Here is a 9,824-nt window from a genome sequence, read left to right as displayed (position 1 = left end):
TCTCAATCCAATCAAATTGAAAATTAATATTAACCATTAAAGAAATGGAAACAATATAAGAGAGACTCTAAAACAATAGACCCTAAGAATTAAAATTGCCTTGCAGCCCCGTCCTTGGAATCAGTGATGTCAAAGTCAGAACTTGTAAGCCAGGAAGAGTGTTCACAACAGACCTCATAGTACGTCATCACTAACCTACATGTCCTGGCTTTCTTTTTATCTCTTCTATAAAAATATAACACAGTTAACATCAAAAGTAGAGAATTTAAGATGTGTCCTTACCCCAGACTGGTAAAACTATAGATAAATTGAATTAAAATTACTAATTTGTTCTTTGTAACTTCACTCAGAATACTGGGAAGTTGAGATCAAATGGTCATGGAACCGAATATCCATAGTAATTTGGCATAGACAACCAGTAAAGAAAATTGCTGGCTAACTGTATCTGTCCTCCTAACTCTCTGAGTCTTTTTGTGCAATTGTGGCTGATACAGGTAAACTGATAAAACAGCAGGAGGAATGTTTTGCTGTTTGGGAGGCAGCTTGGCCTCATTCATGAAGAACGCTCTATTAACTGGTTTCATGAAATCAAATGCTGCTGGCAAACTGTCTCAACCCAGACCTTGGCAGACTTTGTGTTGTGCTTCTGCCTCCAGGTTCTCCTGAGATAAACCAGGTACATGTGAAGTGACTGTCATATTGAAGGCTATACTGGACCATTTGCTCAGTGATTATAGAGCTATGCGGCAGGAAAATTGAGATTTTTATTTAACAGAACACCCTTTCAGGTTGTTTGTGCCTCTAGATAGTCTGACATTATATGTTTGGATTTGGGTCTAAGATTTTTCTCCATGTTTCAGTTGTGACAGCCACTTAGACTTCTCCTGGGGCCCTTTTCTCAACTGGATGGCATATAATAAATTAACTCTACTATCGGAGGCTACACAGCTATTGGGACACCATTATAACAGAATATAACAATGGTAACAATTCAGAGAGCTGTAATTCTAGGAAATGTGTCTGATTGCAAGACAAATAAACATGGTTAACAGTCCAGCAATCTGGGGCACCACACACTTTGAGAACATTTTTTTTCTGCCTAGCCTTTATAGGGCAACACCCAGAATCTCTTCTCCTGTGGATAATTTATGTCCTGATAGAGATAAACCTTAGACTACTTCTGGGTACAATCTAAGTGAAAGTCAATTCTCCATCTCACTTTTACCAATGCCAAGCATACATGTTCTTAGAATTATGGAACATACAGGCCACACAGGTATAGACCATTCAGTTATATGCTGGAGAGGAAAAGAAAAAGAGTTAGAGTTCCCATGAAAGCTTGTCCAGGCTTTGGCCAATATCCAAATGGGATAGAAAGAAAAAAATGGAAAAGAAATTACAATATTCTGTTGTTTAGAAAAGTGAGCATAGCACAATGCTTCATGATATAAGTCTTGTAAGCCACTTCCAGGAGTCTCTGGAAGAACCTCACGAAGGGGATAATTGTTCCTCCCATCTCCTTAGCATGATGTGAAGTGAACCAGCCTACAGACTTGAGAGCAAAGTGATTGACTTCAATCACTGGACTACTCATAAAAAGAAAGGTCAATTGAATATAATAGTTTATTCTATATAAGTATTATATTAATTATATACAAATATAACAAATATGCAGTATAATATAATACATATAATAAATATATTAATTATAATATCATATAATGTTAGGTGTTGAGGATGGAGGATGGCATAAGAGCATGGACTTCTTTTGCTTAGGTCATGGGTTCAATTTCTAGCATTCATATGTTGGCTCATAACTGTCTGTAACTTCAATTCCAAGGATCTGATGACCTCTTCTGGCCTCTGCAGGCACAAGGCATGTTTGTTCCACACAGATATACATGAAGAAGAAAAAAACCTATCATACGAAGCAAAATTTAAATAAAGGAGGAAGAGGAGGAATAGGAGGAGGAGGAGGGAGAAGAAGGAGGAGGAGGAATGGAGAGAGAGAGAGGGAGGAAGGGAGGGAGAGTGGGAGGGAGGGAGGGAGGGAGGGAGGGAGGAGGAGGAGGAGGAGGAGGAGGAGGAGGAGGAGGAGGAGGATGCCAGGTAACTTCCAAGGCTAAAGGTTGAATTTGATTGTATTCTTTTGACTATGAGAAAGTATGTTTGCTTTAATGAGCCTCAGCAAACCCCACAAATCTTTCTTTATTGTTTTATCAAAGAAATGTAACTCAAAACCACAGTATACTACTGTCTCACTTCAGTTTCATTGTCTATGGTCAAAAACCAAAGCATAAGGATACTGGCAACGATATAAACAAAATGGAAGTTTTGTACAGTGTTAGTGAGAGTTAGTATAGCAATTGTAGGAAACAGCATGGAAGTTGGTCAAAAGACATGAACCAGAACTGTCATTTAGTAGTATTGCTGGGACATATGGTAGAGTTTCAGTCCTAGTTTTTAACAGACCTTCATGCTGTAAGCTTCTGATAGCATTTGTTTGGACCTCAGAGCACAAACACACATGTACACTTACACACATATTAACATTCTCACATATGAATAAGCATACATGTACGCAAACACACACAGACATACACACATTCACTCGCTCACACATGCAAACATTTTATCTCTAATATTGAGACACACGAATGGAGAATTTTAAAGAAAGATTGCAGGACTGAATAATAGCACCAGTTTCTCCTGGAACAGGCAAAAGACAAAGGTTGTTTTATAAGTGCAGGGATGGCCACAAAAGATTACCACCTGTACTTTGTTTAATTATTTTCTATATTTTGGCCCAGCAGAGCAAGTGGCATCTAGAACCGGCTTTTCAAACCTAAAACAAAGTCCAGTGTGAATGCTTGAGGATCTCTTAGGAACATAAAGAGACTAGAAGTTGAATTTCCATTTTGGTTTCCAGTATGTCACGTGGGACACAGAACATTTATTAAATTTTTTCTAGGATGATAACATAACCGTTGAGGTAATTTATAATGTAAAATGTGCACGTTCTATTGGAGAATAAGATATAAGCAGAATTAAATGAAGAAGTTAAATTGAATCCAATTTTAAGCCTTTTAAACACTAAGCTACTATTTCCAGTCTTACATCACTAATAAATTCAACATACACATTTTTAAGATAGTGAATATTTTCTGCAGGTGAGGAATGGCTCGCTTGGTTGTTGTTTCTCTTGCTTAGGCAACTCATGAAATATTTCTAAGAAACTAGGTGATCCTGTTGCAGTCAACCTTGAGCTGGCAGTGTTAAGATGGTTAAGAATACTGTAGAGTTCAGTTTACAGACAGAATTTGAAACAGTGAAGCAAATAAGACAAGGAGAGGAGACCTTAGACGTGGAGACATGACAGCAATTGACAGGGAAAGGATTTATTTTAATCTGAGGAATTGCCAAGGAAATGACAACTGCAAAATTTCCCATCTTCCTGTTGGAAAATTTAGAGGGTGGCAGTAAAGAGTCACCCAGATATACCTATCAAATTTATTACTGATATGTAGAAACCCACTTGCAGGATCAGGTGAGCCTTGTGGCTTGTGACCCCCGTGATATAAATGACCCAGGAACAGACATTCTAGATCTAAGTCTGGAGGGATCAAGTCAGCATGGATGCTATTATAATAAAACGTTTCTACAGAGTAAAGTGAGATCATGAAGAATCTGCAGCCATCATATAAATCTTGTTTGTTAACAAGCTAATTTAGAAAATTAGGCAGAAGTCAAAGACGGGTCACACTCAAATGACTCAACAAAGTAGTTTTAATATAAGGAAGTACCTGGGGGGCTTCCCTTCTCAGAGGAGAAGGGAAAAGGAGTAGGAGGGAGAGTCTATGTGAGGGAGTTATGGGGGGAGAGGGGGGGCTGATATTGAAGTGTAAAGTGAATAAATAAATAAAATTTAAAAATTGTTAAGCAAGAGTAGATTTTAGAAGGAAAGTGTATGTAACTTATTTTTCTCATGTAAGCCTTCACAAGAGAAGTTCTGAGGTCAGGAACATACAGCTTTTGATATCTAAAAGAAACCCTTGTCTTCAGGCCCAGGTCCGGGTTGGAGATGTTGTGTGTGATTAATTTTCAACACATGAGACTTGTTGGCAAGGAGAGTCTCTGTTGTTATTAGAGCATGAACTCCCTGGTCTCAATAACAATGAAGATATTTTGAAAGAATCTTCCGTGTGCCACACAAAAGCTTACTTGAGAGCTCATATAAAGTCACATTGAATCATTTCTTTTCTTTCTTTGTTTCTGATAATATTCACTGGGTTTTTTTTCTACACATCTTTTTAACAGCACAAACCATGAAATAGGTTGTAAGAGTTGTTCTTCACATCCCGTTCTTCAAGGCTTTTGAAAGCACATGTAAATCAGTCATCACAAGGAATGGTCTTAGTTTGCAGAAAAGCAGAGTAAGTTCCTTCATGTGCTATGAAGATCTGGCCAGTCACAATCTCTACCATTAACTGAATTCTTTATATGCCATCTTCTTGTATTTAATATTTCACTGTGTTTCTTATGCTTTAAAGTAGGTTTACAATTCTATCTTGGGGATAAAGAAACATACCTTTTAGCACTTAAACAATGTGCCAAGGACATTACAAACTACAAACAACAGAATTGGATTGAGGCCCCACATTAACAGTGGGATAGATCATAGAAGAGGGTAACTGAAGTTAGGGGTATAGTCAGTTGTATAGCGCTTGCTACACATGTGGGTGGTTTTAGTTTCAATCAGAAGAGAAAGACATAAACACAAAGACACACACACACAGAGAGAGAGAGAGAGAGAGAGAGAGAAAGAGAGAGAGACAGAGACAGAGACAGAGAGACAGAGACACAGAGAGAAGAGAGGTGAATATACTGGAAGTTAATTTTTATGCACAGTGGTCAAATTAATGGGTGCAAAGAGTAAATAGGCAAGCTCTGGGATAACGTGATAAATCAAAGTAATGCACACAATTACTTATTGATAAATCTCTGTGTTAAATGGCTTCTTGTTCTTTGGGCTTGTGTAAGGTTTGAAGACAGCACTATCTTTGGCTAACTTAGATTTCTGGTCTTGACTTTTCTATTAACACATATGAACATACCTCAGCAAACTACTTTTTATGTAGATCCTTCCTTCTCTAATGGCCTAGAACTTACTATTTTTTATGTCCCCTTAGTTCAAACTCCTCAAATAATGAGTATTTTATTTTTCTAGAATATAATAGCGGCTACAGAACTGCCTCAGCTGCTAAGAGAATACACTGCTATTGCAGAAGACCTGAATTCAATTCCCAGCACCACAACCATCTTAAGCACCAGCACCAGGAGATCTTATGACCTCTTCTGGTTTCATTGGGCATATGTACTCATATCCATATACCCATGGACAGACAGAGACAGAGGAGAGACAGACAGAGACACAGACATATATACACATACATGAAAATGCACACACATAATTAAAAATATATCTGAGATGGTTTGTGTATGTTTCCGCCTTGATGATAATAGACTGAACCACTTAACCTGTAAGCCAGCCCCTATTAAATGTTTTTCTTTATAAGAGTGGCCTTGGTCATGGTGTCTGTTCACAATAGTAAAACCCTAACTAAGAAGTTGGTACCATGGACTAGGGTATTGCTATAATAGGCCTGACCATGCTTTTGTTTGGAAGAATGTGGATTTGGGGACTTTAGAGTTAGAAAGCACTGGAATGCTTTAAGTGGAGCTTAATAGGCTATCCTAGTAGGAATATGGAAGATTGTGTAACTGAGAGTGATTTGAATTGTGTGGACCTGGCCCAAGAGGTTTTAGTGGAAAATTTCAGGATGTAGCCTCTAAAGAATGATTTTGTGGAAGTTTGGTGAAGAATGTAGCTACTTTCGCCCTTGTCCAAAGAGTCTGTCTGAGGTTAAGATGAAGAGACACACATTAATTGCATTGACAAAGAAAGTCTCAGAAACACCCATCATAGACTGTGTTCTCTGGTTAAGTCTCATGAAGAACATTTTAAACTAGATTAGCAAGCTGAGAAAGGAAACATATAAAATATATGGTTCAAGAATTAAAGGAATGTCAGGAAGTGAAATGGAACTGTATCCTGTGTTCAAAGATATTCAAATGAATTAAGGGAGTAGTGATCTTAGGGCAAGATCCCACCCAGCTAAATTCATGAGAGTACAAGCCTTTAATCCCAGGAGGCAAAGACAAGCAGATCTCTGAGTTCAAGGCCAGCCTAGAACAGTGCAAGTTCTAGGTGAAGAAAAACTTAAATCCAGGCTTGGTAAAACATACCTTTAATCCCAGTGCTTAGGAGACAGGTTTGCAGAGTTCAAAGTCAGTCTATGGGGCAAGTTCCAGGACAGCCAACCTTAGGCTGTGAAGAAGTTGGAAAACTGAAAGCTGGTGATAATGTAATAGAACAAAGGGGCCATGTCCCAGCTGCAGCAAGCAGCAGAACTTGGCAGCTTTGGGCACATGGTTCTGGGTTAAGAGTCCAGAATAGAAAGAACTTCTGGAACAACTGATGCTGGTAAGCTAGAGCTAAGAAATTAGTGGTGATTAAGAAGAGACCAGCATCACTGAGGTGAACTCTTCTGGGAAGTGTCTTCTGAGAGCACAAAGAAGCTGTGTTCCAGAGATAGCCAAGGTTTATGTCATGCTGCAGCTGTACTTGGTAGTGTGTAAGAGTACCAGGTGGTGCTGGTTTTGAAGGCATGAAGGGGTCATGAGGACCAGCTGAGGCTTGGCACTGTGAGATGCCATGGAAGGCCATTGGTAAAGGTGCACCCTCAGTTGCAGTTGATAGTCAAGGACTGAAGGGATCATGCAGAGGTGTTGAAGCTTGGCACCATAAAGAGAGGCTATTGGTGAAGCCTAGTTGTAGCAGAAGACCCAGCATATTGGAGATCCAGTACCATAATCACCAAGAACAGCAGCAGCAATGGAGTGGATTAACCTGAGTTTAGAGTGCTATAGAGGGCAGAGCTCAAGAAGAGATGCTATCCCTTTAGAGGAGCCCAGAAGATCATGTGTGGATCGCAGACATTGAAAGAAGAAACTGCGATGTTGAAGATGCTTTGGAGACCCTAGCCTCTTAGCCTCATCTGTGTTCTAAGAGAAATAGTATTCATTTTTTATATATTAAATAGGATTATACATATATAACATATGATCAGGAAAATTCTTTTTAGTTTTTTGAAGAGCTGAGAATGAAGCCTAGACCACTATTACTCAACTATATCCTCCATACCGTGCTGTTTTCAGAAAAGGTCTTTCAGTGTATAAAAGGCTGGTTTTAACTCAAGAATAACCTGCTGTTGCCTCTGGAGTGCTAGGATTGCAGGTGTACCCATTCACAACCTGCCTGGCTACGGAAAATCTTTGTGTGTGTGTGTGTGTGTGTGTGTATGTATGTGTGTGTTTGTGTGTGTGTGTGTATGTTTGTATATGTGTGTGTATGAGTGTGTGTGTATGTGTGTGTGTGTTTGTGTGTGTATGTGTGTGTGTATGGGTGTGTGTGTGTGTTTGCGTGGGTGAATGCATATGTATATGAAGGGTGAATGTAGTTGTGTATGTATCTCCATATAAAGGCCAGGGTAGACACTGGGTGTCTTTTTTGGTTGTACCCCACTTTGTCCTTTGAGCAGAGCCTTTCACTGACCTTGGAGGTCATGGATTCAGCTAGGCTGTCTGGATGATAAGCTCTATGTATCTGCCTGTCTCTACTTCCCCAGTGCTGGGATTATAGACATTTGGCATCACACCTGACTTTTACACGGATGCTGGAGATCCAAACACAAGTCCCCGTGATTGTGCACCAAGCACTTCACTACTGAGCCATTTTCCTAGCCCCACATTCTTGCTTTTTAAGATTTTATCATAAAATAAAACAAAAATTAACACACCAGAATTGTACAAGACAAACAAACAGTAGGAAAAGAGTCCCAAGAAAAGGCATAAGAGAAAGACCCAATCATTTGCACATGTGTGTGTACTGCACATGAATAAGAGATTCAACGTTTTGTATTATTATGAAATATTTTAATTTCTATTCTATTATATATTACCATTACCAACTGAAACTCCAATAACTAAACTGAAGCACTAGTTATGCCTTATCTCCATGAATATTTTATTAATATTTGCTTACTTACTATCAAAGATTTGATTCCAATACTGTGGCCAACAGCACAATATAAAAAGTGATTTGTACTTCTTCTTTTGTTTTTATAGCAAAACAGGAGCTACTATGCCCATATGAACAGATAGAAGCTGCTGTGACTTCTCAAGCATCCTTGGACAACTCCATCGGGCAGGCAACAGATAAGACCTACAGTTGCAGCTCCCTTTTTCATCCTTGACCCACCATTGGCCATAATTCTTTACTGATGACAGCATGAATTTCTAGCAGTGAATGTTTATTCCTTGAATGTACATCATTGTGAAAGCACCTTGTTCCATGTGTGAAGTCCTTCTGCTTTAAAGACTCTCAATGCCTTATTACCCTGTCAGAACTCACAGCTCTTACAGGAATGTCATAATAATATATGTTATTTTATAGTAACTATTGTATCTTACTACAACACATTTTTATGATCTCTTTTAGATATTGTTTTACGGTTTTGCTGCTTTGAACAGACACCATGACCAAGACAACTCTTATAAGGACAATATTTAATTGTGGCTGGCTTATAAGTTCAGAGGTTCAGTTCATTATCATCAAGGCAGGACATGGCAGTGTTCAAGCAGGCATGGTGCAGGAGAAGCTGAGAGTTCTACATCTTTATCTGAAGGCTGCTAGCAGAATACTGGCTGCCAGACAGCTAGGATGAGGGACTTAAAACCCATACCCACAGTGACACACCTACTTGAACAAGGCCACATCTACACAAACAGGGCTGCACCTTCTAATAGTGCTACTTTCTGGGCCAAGCATAAAAAAATCAACACATTCTACTCTCTGACCCCCATAGGCTTGTTCAAGCATGAGTCTATGGGGGCCATACCTAAACATAGAATAATGCAAAATACGTTTAGTCCTACCTCAAAAGTCCCCATAGTCTATAGAAGTCTCAACAATGTTAAAAGTACAAAATCTCTTCTGAAATTCATTCTATCACTTAACTGCAATTCCCAAAGCAAGACAGGAAACCAGCTGGGCAAACTTCAAACTCTGCATCTCCAAGTCTGATGTCAAACCAGTCTTCAGATCTCCAACTCCTTTCTCATTTTTGTTGACTTCTTTCTCCTAGGCTGGTTCCACTCCTTGCAGCAGGCTCAATAAAGCCAAGGAAACAATATGTATGAGGGTATGGCTGAACTGCAGAGGTATTATGCTGAGTTAGAGAAACCCAACTGGAAGAAAAACGTATCTTAAGACTGCATCTGCATCAACTTCTAAATACAAAACTTCAGTGAGAGAAAGTCTGGACTCTGGGAGGAATGAGAATGATTAAAATGTTATCTCTCTTGATTATTGTGAAGATTCTGGGACAATAAGCATTTATCAAAAATCCTAAGACACCAAGAATAAGGTACATTTTATTGCTTGTAAATTCGACCTTAATAAAGTTGACAATTGTGGAAAAAGAGAAAAAGAAAGAAAGAAGGAAAGAAAGAAAGAAAGAAAGAAAGAAAGAAAGAAAGAAAGAAAGAAAGAGAGAGGGAGGAAGGAGGGAAAAACAAGGAAGGAAGGAAGGAAGAAAAAAGAAAGAAAGAAAGAAAGAAAGAAAGAAAGAAAGAAAGAAAGAAAGAAAGAGAAAGAAAGGAAAAGAAAAAGAAAAAAGAAAAAAGCTCAAAGAGTTTATATA

Source organism: Grammomys surdaster, unplaced genomic scaffold (genome assembly GCF_004785775.1).
Source record: "Grammomys surdaster isolate TR1022 unplaced genomic scaffold, NIH_TR_1.0 725, whole genome shotgun sequence".
Lineage (NCBI taxonomy): Eukaryota > Metazoa > Chordata > Mammalia > Rodentia > Muridae > Grammomys > Grammomys surdaster.
This window is presented reverse-complemented; position numbering follows the sequence as displayed.